This window comes from Lepisosteus platostomus, chromosome 22, assembly GCF_059453375.1.
Source record: "Lepisosteus platostomus isolate fLepPlt1 chromosome 22, fLepPlt1.hap1, whole genome shotgun sequence".
In the NCBI taxonomy this organism is placed as follows: Eukaryota; Metazoa; Chordata; class Actinopteri; order Semionotiformes; family Lepisosteidae; genus Lepisosteus; species Lepisosteus platostomus.
Genome location: NC_142632.1, coordinates 1,112,501 through 1,128,325, shown reverse-complemented (window position 1 = coordinate 1,128,325; position 15,825 = coordinate 1,112,501). Strand labels below are relative to the sequence as shown.

General features: G+C 41.5%; 5 non-coding genes across 5 annotated transcripts; 2 read left to right on the top strand and 3 right to left on the bottom strand.

Annotated features, from left to right (window-relative positions):
* Positions 1 to 3,892: 3,892 nt before the first annotated feature.
* Positions 3,893 to 3,963, bottom strand: trnag-gcc (transfer RNA glycine (anticodon GCC)). Its single transcript has one exon. It is a non-coding gene; the product is annotated as a tRNA-Gly (tRNA).
* A 4,383-nt stretch (positions 3,964 to 8,346) lies between these two features.
* On the bottom strand, positions 8,347 to 8,488 carry LOC148642637 (U4 spliceosomal RNA). The gene has a single exon (XR_015929449.1). It is a non-coding gene; the product is annotated as a U4 spliceosomal RNA (small nuclear RNA).
* Positions 8,489 to 10,713: 2,225 nt separating this feature from the next.
* Positions 10,714 to 10,785, top strand: trnag-ucc (transfer RNA glycine (anticodon UCC)). The gene has a single exon. It is a non-coding gene; the product is annotated as a tRNA-Gly (tRNA).
* Positions 10,786 to 13,542: 2,757 nt separating this feature from the next.
* Positions 13,543 to 13,615, bottom strand: trnar-ccu (transfer RNA arginine (anticodon CCU)). The gene has a single exon. It is a non-coding gene; the product is annotated as a tRNA-Arg (tRNA).
* Positions 13,616 to 14,955: 1,340 nt separating this feature from the next.
* trnas-uga (transfer RNA serine (anticodon UGA)) lies at positions 14,956 to 15,037 on the top strand. The gene has a single exon. It is a non-coding gene; the product is annotated as a tRNA-Ser (tRNA).
* The last annotated feature ends 788 nt before the right edge of the window (positions 15,038 to 15,825 follow it).

Below are 15,825 nucleotides of genomic sequence, written 5' to 3'. Positions count from 1 at the left end.
ATTTATATATTTCAGTGAACCCTCAGCCATTCCTTCTGTATTGTAATTCAATTTCTCTTTTAAAATTCCTTCCCCACTTCTAGGACCTGCAGTTGCTGAACTCCACGATGGCTTCTATTGGAAAGTCTGTGACTGAGACCAAGTAAGTGTTCACTTTTTTATGAAACCATTATTTATTTAGGAGCAATGAGCAATTCTTATATAAATGCAATAAAATCATTATGCTCAAACTATGAGAGAGAAAATTAAGGATAATTTAAGAAATCAGTCTTAGCTTGTTTCTATACACAGATGGTATTATTTATTTTCAAAGGAAACCCGCGCGGATTCCCCTGGTGTGCAAGATGTACCTGAATACTCTTGATCAGCTTCCTGCTCACTTGAAGAGGGCGTGTATGAAGCACGCCACGGCAGAAAAGATCAGGATGGCCTCTCAACAGGCGAGGGAGGACATGATGAATCACCTGAAGAACGGGGTCATCGTGGATTACCACAGAATAGAGATCGTGTCTGGTGAGGCAAACAGGATAGTGGTTGTAAGACTGCTAGAGTCCTTGGGCCTTTTTGTACATGGGAAGCCTGAAGACACATTGGCAAGGTGAGAAATTTTAAATCTGTAAGGCTTCTGTAGTTTCTTTTTGAAATCATTGTTACAACATATTATGTAAAAGCATGTTGAAAAGAATCTACCTGCATTCCAGCGGCCCTGAGCAAGAGGCCGCTGTCCAGGAGGAAGAGATGCCAGAGGCTGCTCTAGAAACTGAAACAGAAGCGGATAAGGAAGGGGAAGATGTGAGCTCTGAAGAACTCTATCAGCAGTAAGACTTTTTTATTTTTCAGATGTATCTATTTTTTACTAAAATTCTAATTTGTCTTATAGGTATAAAATGTTTAAACCGGTGTTTTATATCCTTACAGGCCCTCAGTAGTTAAAAAGTATCAGCAGGCCGGAAGAGAGTGGCCCAAGCTGGACTCTATAGAAAGCACTCCCTGGATGCTCCTCTCCTGAATGGATTCAAACAGTACCTTACCAAGGATCTGGGAGTGGCAAATTATTCTCAGGAGGTATTTATTTTTTAAAGGCATTTAAAATTAAGCAATGGTATCTTCATTGTAAATGTTTTTATTTCTTAGCTTAAAATTCACCCATGTGAAATGATGTCAGCCATAAACATCATGACTCTATATTTCCTACCTGAATCTATTCTACTTAAATTATTACATTATACACAATTTGAGTTCATTTTAAAAAGTAAAAGGTAATGAAAGGAATGCATTTTCATAAGAAAGATAATACCGATATGCATGTGATAATCTTCCTTATATCATGTAGTGCGTCATTTGGACACTTTGTGGGCTTCAAATACAAAGAAAATCATGTTCTATGGTACAAGATAAATACAAAACTTAAGCTTCTTTATAAAGCATAAGCAATCATTTATTACATCGCTTCTTGAATTAAATCTTTTGACAAGAGGTAAGACTTCTGTTACATTTAAACCCATGTTTAGCTGTGTTTTTTAGATTTAACTGAACCAATTTCTGTGTGTGATAATGTCCTTGAATTCTGACAACATCACACTAAATTACATGATATAAAACAGCTAATGTTTCTAGAGATAAAGTTTCTGAGATGCTTCTAATTACTTTTTATTACCAGGGACAGTTTAATTCACCTTGTACAGTACTGTAAGACCAAGATACTTTTTTTAAAAGTTATTTAACATTTTATAGAACTTTGTCTACTATGGCAACATGATGTGCTTGGTGAAACTTGGAAAAATACTGCTTGGCCACTTATCTTAAGATAAAGATAGGATAAAGGTTTATCTTTTGCACCTACCTGACCCCCAGGGAAGGCCAATGCTTTCTAAGTTGATGGTTCCCTACAGTAGACTGTACTTTAATTTCAAAGGTAATGTATATTGACCCAAATCAGTTTTGGAATCCAATCTACTGACGAGATGGAGCACATCCTTTTTTCAGGATTTTAGCATCATACGTTTGGTATATTTAGTCCCTAATGCTGAAAGAAATGATCATAGAACATTTGGACACTTTGTGGGCTTGAAATACAAAGCAAATCATGTTCTATGGTACAAGATAAATACAAAACTTAAGCTTTTATTTTAATTAGATTTGTTTATAAAGCATAAGCAATCATTTATTACATTAATATATGTGAAAATAACATTTTAGCATCATACGTTTAGTATATTTAGTCCCTAATGCTGAAAGAAATGATCATAGAACATGACATCTAACCTTACCTGCGGTGTTTTTAATCCCTATTGCTCAATGCACGGTGAAAGCATTCCATACATGTGTCTGACAATGAGGAATGGGCCCCTGAGACAGTCATTTGCCTGTTTCACAAATGATCGTATTTTACTAGAGATTCTGTTTGGGATTCAGATGTGCATTCGGACAGCAATCCCTTTCGAGAAATGATACATTCTGGATGAGGTCAAAGGTGCTGGAACACTGTATCTAGGATGTGTTTGCAGAGACTGTGTGTCTCCTGCTTCAACGCAGTGATAAACAGATGTGCTCCTTTAATTTATTGGTACATGCCCAGGGCAGTAAGCAGTCTGAGGATTTATTTCCAGATGGCATAGAGCAGTGAAGCAGTGAAGTAGTGCAAAACACTGGATCATTATATTATTAGAATCTATTCTACTTAAATTATTACATTATACTCAATTTGAGTTCATTTTAAAAAGTAAAAGGTAATGAAAGGAATGCATTTTCATAAGAAAGATAATACCGATATGCATGTGATAATCTTCCTTATATCATGTAGTGCGTCATTTGGACACTTGGTGGGCTTGAAATACAAAGAAAATCATGTTCTATGGTACAAGATAAATACAAAACTTAATGTTTTATTTTAATTAGATTTGTTTATAAAGCATAAGCAATCATTTATTACATTAATATATGTGAAAATAACATTTTAGCATCATATGTTTAGTATATTTAGTCCCTAATGCCGAAAGAAATGATCATTTGTTTAACATGCACGGGTCTGTCTCAAAGGATGCAGTACTCATGAAGGGTCTCAATCCCTACATTTCGGATGCCTAGCTGTATCCCTCACATGTGGCACCTCAGAATGACTTCTAACCTTACCTGTGGTGTATTCAGTCCCTATTGCTCAATGCACGGTGTACATACTGCATACATGTGTCTTGAGAATGAGGAATGGGCCCCTGAGACAGTCATTTGCCTGTTTCACAAACAGGGACCTGGACCTAGACCTGGCCCGTACAGGGCTCAAACCCGCGACCTTGGCGTTATTAGCACCACGCTCTAACCAACTGAGCTAACCGGCCTCACGACAGTGCTCCTCTCTGTGCTGCAAAAAATCAAACTCAGGGAATTTCTTTTGTCCTCCTTTGAATAGAAAGCCGTGTAATTCAGTGTACGGGCTTTCTCGTGCAGTTTCATGGTTCTTGTAACCCAAATCCTACACTGGCCTGAAGTGCCCCCCCATTTCACAGCATTTTTCAGCTGATTTAAAATGTACCTAAAGGAGAAGCATTATTGAAGACCATCAATTACCAAGAGCTTTTGTCAAAGGTTTTGGTGGTCATTTTGAATGACCACAGAGCGCTGTGACCTCGGTTTTACATCTCATCCAAAATTCAGCGCCCTTTTACAACACAGCGTCTCCGTCACTATACTGGGGCATTGGGACCCGCACAGACCTCAGGGTGAGCGCCCCCCCGCCGGCACCATTAACACCGCTTCCAGCTGGAAGCTTTGTTTTTCCCTGTAGCTCATCCTCATCCAGGTACTGACCTGGCTCACACCTGCTTAGCTTCAGTGGGTTTTCAGTTGCGAGTTCCAAGGGGATGCAAGTGATGGAGCCGCTCGCTGCAAAAGCCACTGCATTGGCCGGGAATCGAACCCGAGCCTCCCGCGTGGCAGGCGAGAATTCTACCACTGAACCACCAATGCTCAGTGCCTGGGCCTTCAAAAAAGACACTTTTTTGGTGCTCTGTGCAAAACGCGTCGACATCTGCTTCCAGCTGCAAAATGCCATTTGCGGACGCTGAAGAACTTATTTCCAAGGCAGCGGGTACAAGCGATTGGGCGTTTTAAAACCACCAGGAACAGCAAAGAGGCGCGCTTCTTTGCTTGTGCCGAAACACACCGACTGAAGGCGGACAACGTAGTCGGCAGGATTGGAACCTGTGCGGGGAGACCCCAATGGATTTCTAGTCCATCGCCTTAACCACTCGGCCACGACTACAGCAAGCCCCGCCGCCGCTGCGTTCTTGCTACAATCTTACCTGGATCGCGAGGCGCCGGCGGAAGCCTATTTCAAAGTCGTTCTCCGTTTCAAAAAAACATTTCCAAAATACAAGCCTTGCAGACAGACACGCCTCAGAGGACTTAAGGGTGGCTTCATGTAGGAATGATAAAGTCTCCCCGTCCGGACATGAAAATGCCACTTTGTTACACACAAAAAAAGAATCAACAACAGAGAAATGCCCACAAGCATTTGAAAAGCCGCACCACGTCGCACTTGAAATAGCTCTTACATTAGTGGTAGACACAGGAATCGCCTTTTTATTTACGCTCTTACCAACGCGATGGAAAGCAAAACAAAGCAAAGCAGAGCAAAACAAAACGAACAAACGAAAACCCTCAAGTCCCGCACTTGCATATAACGCTGTTACGTGCCCAAGCGGTATTGTACATCATCCTAGCACTGCACCCCGGGTCGTACGGAATATGGGAACGAGCACACGCCACGAATCGTCTCGAATCACTCCCTACAGCTGTAAGGCGCCTTGAAGCGTGCACCCCCAACATTCTTCTTTGCGCATCTGTGAAAGGTAAACTCTTGAGCAAACTCTGAACCAGCTCTAAGGAAACTAATCCGATTAGACGTTACTTTGACTCATCCTTTAAGGGACCCTTGTTAATTGGAGAAATCAATGATTTCGAATGAATTCTGTATGCGTTAAAAGACAGCTATACACAGAAAACATGCAGGACACTGCTCATGATGTTTCCCGAGCCGAAACACAGTGCGTTTTTCCAAGCCATTTGACAAAGCCCGCCCACTGAAAACTGCAGCAGATCGTGTAAAGGCGTTCAACTTTGTAACTACTGCACGCACAGGAAGCAGAATAAATTCCTCTTTTCAAACTGTCAAAGGTTTGCTGCAGGACATCGCACAATCTCTTTTGAACGGGGACAAACGATTTCTTATGGGGCGCAGTAAGTACAGACGTTTATAAAGCTCCACTCATGCCGACGATGCAGCATGAAGAAGCGCAACCTAACGTTTGACAGACAAAAGCCGGGCGCCGCTACGAGCAATATGAAATCAAACTGACAGCACACGGCGTTTCGCGCTGACTCAAAAGTGATCTCGACAGACGATGTTCTCTGCATAACGCTGAAAGAGCTAAAGAGCGTTTCTGTTGAGATGTAACCCATTGGGCAAAAGACGTATAATATACGTCCATTAAACGCATATCTTAGACGTCTAAATGTGGTCTACAATTCGTCTAGAATGAAATTCTAATATACGTCTAAAGTTAAACGTCAATTATACGTCTATATTTAGACGTTCATTATACATAAATGGTTGGAGTTCTATTATACGGATAAATTTAGAGGACTATTATACATATATGGTTGGAGTTCCGGATAACTTTAGAGGTCTATTATACGTATATGGTTAGAGGTCTATTATACGTATAACTTTAGAGGTCTATTATACGTATATGGTTAGAGGTCTATTATACGGATAACATTAGAGGTCTATTATACGTATATGGGTAGAGGTCTATTATACATCAAAGATAGATTTTATAGGTGTAGAAACAAGTAAAACAAGCCAATGATTAGGTTTAGAAATGTATTCTGAAAATACACATTCACACCTGAAACATATGTATTTCAAATTATACATTGTATACAATCAATCAACAATCAACATATGGGCAATAATCATAAAAACACAACTAGTCTTAAACTTCAGCTACAAATTCTGGTAACATGGCAATATACAGTATAGTAATGACAAACACAAAACTAATTACATTAACACACTAACTCAAAACCACATTTTGATTCAAATATACATTTTAAAATGTACAACTTCTATATTTCCAAGAAAAAAATATTACATAAAATATAAAATATTACAATGGAAGTTAAGACGATTTTTGTCCACTATTTGCAAACCCTGTCTAATTGTCCTAACAGTTAGAACCAAAAACCTATTATTTTCAGAGTCCAGATCTCTTGGCCCCCTGCCTTGCATATGCATTCTTCAAGTAACACATTGCGTGCTCCTTTATTTCTTTTTCTGTTGATGTAGGGTGGGACTTCAGCACTGCAGCTAGGAGAAAATTATATAATATTACTTCCCAAATAAATGATGATTAATATCTTCTTTAGTATAATCTAAAAAATGAACGGTTTACTAAGCTCAAAGCTGAAATAAATGTATAGAATTTGGCTTGCATCATAGCAGTTGAGCAATAAAGTCTGTCCTAATTAAAGAGTACCCAAAGTTTGAAAGTACAACATAGAATAAGAATAAGAGAAACGGCAAAACAATTTTGTGTCATCTTCCCCATTCACACTATATTATGTGCCATTTTTTTGCTTATTCACATACTATTTTAATCAAAATAATATTAAGAAAGATCTGTATGTATTCAGATAGTATTATTATTGTTCATACTTACTCGTCAAAAGAGGATTGCTGAGATATTTTCGGATATACTTCTACGTTTGAAAAACGTGTCCAAAATGGTGACCAACGAATACTAGCAATGCATTGTGGTATATAACCGGAAAATATGCTGGGTTCGATATTTTCTCAACGTATGCGTTTATTAATGTTGTCGATATTATGGTTGAAATTTAACATTGATAATACATCGCTGCTATGAGCTGATGTGCAATTTTAACGCATGCAATAAGTAAGGATCGGTCACTGTTGTATGGTATTATATATAATGACATTATGGAATAGGATGGGGACAGGCCTGGCATCACGGGGGGAGGGGGGAATGTCGCCCCTTCAGTTTTGGGCAAAAAGTTTTACCTAACTTAATTTGCACCCTAAAAAAATAGTTGTACTTTGTCAATGGTCAGACAACACTAAATGACACGAACAGTCACTCAGTCTGTTTGATGGGCAGGAGGGCTATCCGTCCAGGAACTGCACATATTATTGAGTGTCAACATTACGATCCTGTTTGCTCAGGTGGACCGATTCCTTGCAGTAGTTTATCATTATACTTAAAATCGTTATATAACTAGGACTAGTTATAGCAGTCTGTGCTTTCTGTTGGTTTTACAACATTTTTTTCTTAACGATTCAGAACGTCCATGTAGCTGCAAAAATGAACGCTTATGGTACTTTTCGCTCCAGGCAATACAAACCTTGAGAGTGACGAAAAATGTGAAACTGAACTTCATCGCAAATACCAGATTGCTAGTCGTTATCTTCTATCATGAAGCACTAATCAATGGCATAGCTGCGAGATTTCATTTGGGTAGCTGCACCGTACAGCTCCGTTTCAACCGAAATATCACTCCCCCCTCAGAATTTCAGACGCCCCCCTACAGATTTTTCCTCGGGCACCGCGCACTGATGGGGGACTTTTGTCAAGAAAATAAAAATAGAAACTCTATAGGCACTCAAACATTTTACTGTTTTTTTTCAGGCAGGTGGCAAGACCCCCTCAGCAAAACCCTTGTATGCCAAGCTGTGGGCATTGATTCGGCGAAATTACGGCTATACGTATATATACGTCGCCTCGACGTATAATCAACGTCGAATTGCAACCGTAAAATCGACGACATGAATAAACGCATATATAACGTCGAAAAAACATCTAACACAGTGCCTGAGGCTTTTTACTGTATGTATCGTGTGTGCCGCAATTAGGAGTATACGGCACTCTGCACAGTGTACAAAGTAAATTATTTTCGCAGTAATTAATTTATTATATTTACTATATTTATTATACACGTGTAAATTATTTGCTGCGAAAATAATTTACTTCGTACACTGTGCAGAGTGCCGTATACTCCTAGTTGCGGCACACACGATACATACAGTAAAAAGCCTCAGGCACTGTGTTAGATGTGTTTTCGACGTTATATATGCGTTTGTTAATGTCGTCAATTTTACGGTTGCAATTCGACGTTGATTATACTTCGAGGCGACGTATATATACGTATAGCCATAATTTCACCGTAAATATACGTATATTCGACGAATCAATGCCCACTGGGAACAAGCTCGCTTCTTTCTACCATGATGTCACCATGACCAAATCTGTCTTTAAACACCTTGCTCAGTCTCTAACGAGACTGTCAAAAATTGCTTTCGCCGATTGTATTGCAAACCGGCGGAAGCGGGGTATTGGGAAAAGTTTTCAACTAGCAATAATCCCGCCTCGGCTAAACCTCACAGGCTACGATACTGCCACTGCGCAAAGCTGACGGTTGCCAGGCAACCGCGGGGATCCTATGGAAATCGTTATCAATCGTCTCATGGCATGTCGTTGCTGTAACGCTTCATATTTGTCGTCTTCTTCTAGCTTGAGGTTTTGAAGAATTTCATGACAGACAAGGGCTCCGTTGGGAACAAAGAAACCCGTTGATTCTTTTCAGCAGCAGAAATACAACCCTTTAAATACAAGATGACAGAACAATGACGAAGGGCATGCCGGGAGGAACTCATGCACTACAGAGGAAAGGGGGCGGGCACGTACAGTTCACATTCAAGCCACAAGTACTCTTCTCGGATGTTGCACAAACAAATCCTAACGTCTTGAAAGCATTGCGGCATGTTTGTGTCCCACTTCCCGTGGCTGCAGGACAACTGACATGAACGGACAAACACAATCTGTGGCGTTTAGCGTGACATAGTCTTGCAGGCATCGTGCTGTCTCACTGCAATACTATACCGCTGGAGGAAACAGTCCATCTGGCCATGAAACTCATTTGAACGTCTAGCTACAGCAACTAACAATATCATGATTTATTCAGGATGTGTGGAATCAGCACGTCCCGGAGACAGCTTCCGAAATCGTGAGCATTCTCTGGTGGTAGGGGCGTTCAAGATGGCGCTCAGGTGGGAGGTAAAGTTTAGTGGTTGAGGATTTTTTTTGAGTTTTTCATGACCTGAATGTTAATTTTTGCTTTTTTTGACTACAGAAAAATAAGGACTTAACACTACTTGTTTAAACTTCAGTTATAATTGAAAGAAAAAAAAACGATTTTTTTTAGGTTTAAGAATTTCGATATGAGTAACACTGGGAAAAGAAAAGAGAGTGCTGGGTCTTCGAAGGAGAAGTCTAAGAAACCTCAATCGTATATGTATAGCACTACAAGAAAATTGATGGCAACTAAAGGGAAAAGTGAAGCAGCTGGAGGGGACGTGGAAAGAGTGCTTGAGATGCGCTCAAGTGAGACTCAGCTGCCAGAGGAAGAGCCGGAGTCCCTGCCCAGCACACCTGTGAAAACCCCGGCAGCCAAGAGAGGAAGGGGCGAGCTGACGCTGGAGGAGCTCCAGACCAACATCTTCAACATGATGGCACAGAGCATGGGTGAGCTGAAGGAAATGATTTGATCTAATACAGTCGCAATCGAAAGTCTTAAAAAGTCCATGGACTGTGTGTTTAAAGAGGTTGAAGACTTAAAGAGTGAAGTAAAAGTTCTTAAACAAGTAAATACCAAACAAGAAAAGCATATTAAAGAACTTGAATTGAAAGTGAACGATGTAGATAGATACCGTCGATGATGGAATTTAAAATTATTTGGAGTTAAAGAGGAACGTGATAAGGACCTTGTTGCAACAGTGAAGGGTATCTGTAAAAGGACCCTGCCGGACCAGGAGGACGTAATATCGGCCTTTGACTTTGTTCACAGGCTCGGGAGAGCGAACATGTCTGAGCAAGTGCGCCCCAGATCGATTATAATACAGTTCACCAAGAGGACGGCGAGGGACATGCTGTGGCGAGCGGCGAGGGGGAATGAGTATTTGAATGGGAACAAACTGAGGTTTGCAGAGGACCTGTCTGCCGCGGACAGGAGCACCAGGAACCAGCTGTGGCCCCAGGTTGAAGCTGCCAGAAGAGAGGGGAGGAGAGCCTACTTTGTGGGAGCGAGGGCCTTTGTGGACGGGAAGGAGATTTGCTCCAAGTGACTGCTCAGTTAATGATTATGTTTGGTTATATTTGTTATACCAGTATATACTAGTGTTTCTTTAGTGTTAGTTTGGAATGGTGTAGTTAAGTGTTAAGGACTGTTATAGTTCTGGTTCTTTGAAAAACTCAATAGTTTAGACAGTCTTAGAGTTAGTTATTTGCTTTTGTGTATGTCTTTTTCATGAATGCCAGAGGTACTCGAAATGTTGTTAAAAGAAAAACTGTGTGCTGAGTTTTATTTTTTACAGGAAACGCATGCATGTTGAAACTAAAGTTTATAAATAATTGAGAAATATTAAAGCAAGGAAAATATGATACGTGTAAAATATACAATTTGATCACATAATTACTTAATTACCTCTGGTAGTTAAATGCTTTTTTCTGCTGCGTTTTTTTTCTCTTGTACATGACTCCGATCCTCTTGTTGTATTTGTATTTGTAAATTCTATGTTTAATAAAAAAAAAATTAAAAAAAGCATTCTCTGGTGGTGTCCTGCAGGCTTCCTGTGGGTGTGCGTTGGTGGTATAGTGGTGAGCATAGCTGCCTTCCAAGCAGTTGACCCGGGTTTGATTCCCGGCCAACGCAGTGGCGAATGTTTTCAAATGCTGTCATGAGCCTTGGATTGTGACTAGCAAAGCGAAGCCTTTTGAAAGAGCTAAAGCACTGAAAAACGGAATTGAGGGAGAATCTTACAGGGGATTCTGAGCGGTGTCTGCATACACGCAGTCCGATACGGGTGCTGAAAGCTTGAGCTACTCTCAATGTCATGCTGGCTTTCCCCGGAGTAAATCTGTTACATTGAAAGAATGCTTCTCGCAGGTTCAAAAAGGGACCCTTGTTAATTGGAGAAATCAATGATTTCGAATGAATTCTGTATGCGTTAAAAGACAGCTATACACAGAAAACATGCAGGACACTGCTCATGATGTTTCCCGAGCCGAAACACAGTGCGTTTTTCCAAGCCATCTGACAAAGCCCGCCCACTGAAAACTGCAGCAAATCGTGTAAAGACGTTCAACTTTGTAACTACTGCACGCACAGGAAGCAGAATAAATTCCTCTTTTCAAACTGTCAAAGGTTTGCTTTGCGAACACTGCAGGACATCGCACAATGTCTTTTGAACGGGGACAAACGATTTCTTATGGGGCACAGTAAGTACAGACGTTTAAAAAGCTCCACTCATGCCGACGATGCAGCATGAAGAAGCGCAACCTAACGTTTGCATTCCTAGCAAATTCCTTTTATTTTTTGATAAATAAAGACAGTCTTGTTTAACAAACAACACACACAGCATTTTACATTGTCAATTCAATTCAAATCAATGTATTTCTATATAGCGCCTTTCACAACAAGGTTGTCCCAAGGCACTTAACAATGCAAGTTGTTAAGAGCCTTGTGTCTAATATGCCGCCTAGGTTACGTGCTGTCTCTTTGAGGCAAATGTTTAAATCCTCTGAGTTAAGTGCTGAAGTTATAGTAGTCCTATCAGTATTGTTGCCTCCGATCAACAGATCCTCATTTTTCTCAGAGTTGAGTAACAAAAAGTTTTCACACATCCAAGTATTTCCTTCCTTAATGCATTTAACTAAACTGATAATAGAAGAGTTGTCGTTTGGTGTAAACAAAATGTTTATTTGAGTGTCATCAGCATATGAATGAAAGTTCATATTATTTTTTCATATTATCCTACCTAGCAGCAGCATGTAGAGAGAGAGAGCAATATTGGTCCCAGCACTGATCTTCTGGTACCCCAAATTGAACTGGTGACATTGATGAAGCAGTACAATTATTAGATATTTGAACATAATGAAAACGATGAGTAAAATGTGAAGTAAACCACTGAAGGACGGTTCCAGATAAGCCAACCTCAAACTCAAGCCTGTGTAACAAAACAGAGAGGTCAACCGTGTCAAAGGCAGCTCTAAGATCTAGAAGCACAAGCACTGTTGCATTCCCCACATCAGTAGCTAAGAGAATATCATTTACGACTCTCGTTAATGCAGTTTCAGAAACCAGACTGAAATTTCTCAAGTATATTATTTGAATCCAGATACGATTGACGTTGGGCAACAACTATTCTCCCAAGACTTTTAGATTGAAATGGGACCTTTGAGACAGGCCTGTAGTTGTTAAGAACTTGTGGATCCAAATTTGACTTCTTAAGGAGCGGTCTAACAACCGCTACCTTAAATTGATCAGGTACAACGCCTGACGCAAGCGATGCATTCATCATACTAATTATAGGTCCTGCCAGTCCTTCGAGGGAATCTTTGACTAGCTGAGTGGGGATGGGATCTAGCGAACAGGTGGTTGACTTTGTCTTATGTCTGTGTTTATGAGTCCACCATAAGAAGAAATCTGAACAGGAGTGGTGATCATGCGAGGTCACCATGGAGGAAACCACTGCTCTCCCCCCAAAAAAAAACACCACTGCCCCTCTCAAGTTTGCTAAAGACCACATGGATGTTCCACAGCAACTCCTGGAACAATGTTCTGTGGACAGACGTGACAAAAGTTGAACTTGTTGGTAAATGTGCACAGCCTTATGTTTGGAGATAACAAAACACTGCATACCAACTCCAAAACCTCATCCCACCTGGGAAGCATGGCGGAGGCTGTACGGCTTGCAATCATCGAGGGACCGATGAATTCCAAGATGTATCAGGAAAATCTACAGCAGAATGTCAGGGTGTCTGCCTGTGATCTAAAATTTGAAAGACGCTGGGTCATGCAGCATGACAAAAACAAAGGAGTACATCAACAACAGAGTGGCTGAAACAGAAGAAATTCCGTATTTTGGGATGGCCAAGTAAGAGTCCTGACCCCAATCCCATTGAAGTACTGTGGCGTGATCTGAAGCAGGCCGTTCAGCGCAAGACATCCCAAAAATATACATGACTGAAACAGTTTTTCATAGAGGAATAGGCCAAAATACCTCCTAACCGCTGCTCAGGTCTGACCAGCCGCTACAGAAAGTAGGGGTTGAGGTTTTTGTCATAAAGGAGGTTCCACTAGCTCCTTAATATAAGGGTTCACGTACTTTTTCCATCAATGACCTTGATTGTTTAAACCATTTGGTCAATAAAGAAACAGCAATGTCAAATGTTGGGCGTGTGTTGTTTGTGAAATCAGACTCTCTTTATTAATTATTATGACTTAGATAAAGATAAGATCACATGTTAGGAGCCATTCATGCAGAAATCCACATCATTCCGAAGGGCTGTTTACAAAAGTTTTTCTCCCAACTGTATGTGAGAGAAAAGCAGAGACGCTCACTGAGTAAGGTGGGGTTGTAGCTTTGCAAATCACAAGGACATTTGTACGCTCAAAATGGGACAGGAGCACCCCAGATGGGACTCAAACCCACAATCCCTGGCTTAGGAGGCCAGTGCCTTATCCATTAGGCCACTGGGGCACACTGGGGAAAGTTAGGCAGCAGAAGGTTTACTGTGACCTGAGAAGGACTGGCATCCAATCACGGTGGTACACACACACACGCTCTCACTCATCTGAGCTACACGGCTACCAAGATGATCTCAGGTGCGCCGAGCTGGTACGGAACATATTGAACTGATCGACGGCGAATTGTCTCTCAGACAGGCTTTTCACCTCTGAGCTCCCTGACTGACAGTGATCAGCTAGGTAGTGAAACAGTCAGCTGCTTCTAAGCCTTAAACAGCTGCATCGCGGCGCTTCCACAGAGAGATGATTTGAAAGCCAAACATCGCCCATTGGGAACACCTTACGATCACTAGTTTAAGAGACTCTTAAGGTCTTGCAGAGGTGCCTGTCTAATAGCATGCGCTTTGCAAGCTATAGGTGTTTAGGCTGAGGCAGAATGCCTGTTAACAAAATGTTTTTCTAAAGGGGCCTCGCACTCTTTTCCAAGCAATGGTCACCATCCCCACCGAGTGTCACAATGTAGTAATGTCCTAGGACATCACCTGTTAGTCTCCATTTGTCTGCCACCAACACTTTAGGTTACGGGGTCACAACTGCACCCCAAAGACCAGAGGAGCCGTTGGCGTTCTGGTGGCGCAGATTGGGCTGAAGGTGGGGCGCTTGAATCTCGCTGTTGGAGGCCGTCTGAAACTGACCCAAGCCTTTCCCTTGAATTAAATGTAAATAAGAAATGAACCCCAGATGCACATGGAATTAATCACGTGTTTCCTTTGAGCCGTTTCAGAGACTGCTCCAGAGTTTACCTTGCACAGATGCGCAAAGATTAATGATGGGGGTGCACCCTTCAATGCGCCTTATGACTCTAGGGCGTGATTGAGACGTACGTAGCGTGTGCTCATTTCCCTCTATTCCCCGTGTTGCAGTGGTAGGATGACGTAAATTCCTGCTTCGACACGTAACGGCATTATAATCAAGTGTAGGAGCTGAGGGCTTTAGTTTTGTTTCGTTTTCCATGGCGTTCGTAAGCGCGCAAATCAAAGGCAATTCCTGCGTCTAACACGAATGTAAATGCTTTTGAAAGTGCAGTGTGGTGCAGCTTGTAAAATCCTTGTCCACATTTTTGGTTTGTTGATGTTTTTTCTGTCTGCCAAAGTTGCATTTTGACATCCGGACTGGGGGACTTTACCATTTGAACGTGAAGCCAGCCTTAAACCCTCTGAGGCGTGTCTGTCTGCCGGCACGAATCTTGTGAAAGGTATTTTTTTTAACGAAGACCAACTTTAAAAAGGTTTCCGCAGCCACCTCGCAGTCCGTGTTTGATTATAGGAGGAATGCGGTGGCGGTGAGTTTGCTGTAGTCGTGGCCGAGTAGTTAAGGCGATGGACTTGAAATCCTATGGGGACTCCCCGCTCAGGTTCGAATCCTGCCGACTACGGCGTCTGCCACATGTCGCCTTGTGCCTGTGCGGCAAAGGCGAAGTGCTGCTTCTCCTTTCCTGGTACTATAAAAATGCTACATCGCTTGGTCCTGCTTCCATGGAAAGCAGTTCTTCAGGTAATTCTACTCTCTTACCAAAGCTGTTAGGTGCCTTTCCGTGATGAGATGGGTTGTCATGCAACGCTGCCACATAGTGCCGACAGACAAGAGTGTTGCGGGAGAAGAGAAAAGTGTTTGAAGTTTTAAGAGTGTCTTAGGTGGAGCCAAAATCAAGTGTCACAAATGCAAGTGGTTGGATTTCCAATGTTTAATATGGTAAAAATAAGCGGAAGTTATCTGCCGGTCCGGCACAGTCTGCCATGCTTTTGTCATATACTGTAAAGTGGTGTCGAACTGGGTGTCGAACTGGAGCCTCACCATTTGCATATGTGAGGCTCCAGTTATACATCGAGTGTCACATTAAATGACAATAATGAAGAGAGTTAAAGCAGCTGGAGAGGTTTTCTTACAACTTTTGAGCTGACACAGTTTTGGAAAATGTTTCCTTCACGCTGGCTGCACTGAACAACACAGGCAGCCAAGAGTCTCCAAAACAAAACAGAATGGACAGATAGGAGAAAATTCCCACTCGTCCTGAAGTTCCCAAAATCCAGCACTGAGCGTAAACAAAGTGTCTAAGTAGCGTGGGAATGCTAACCCTAACCCTAGCTGGAGTTTGAGCAATCCAGCACTGAGCGTAAAAAGATGAGTCAAAGTAACGTCTAATCGGATTAGTTTCCTTAGAGC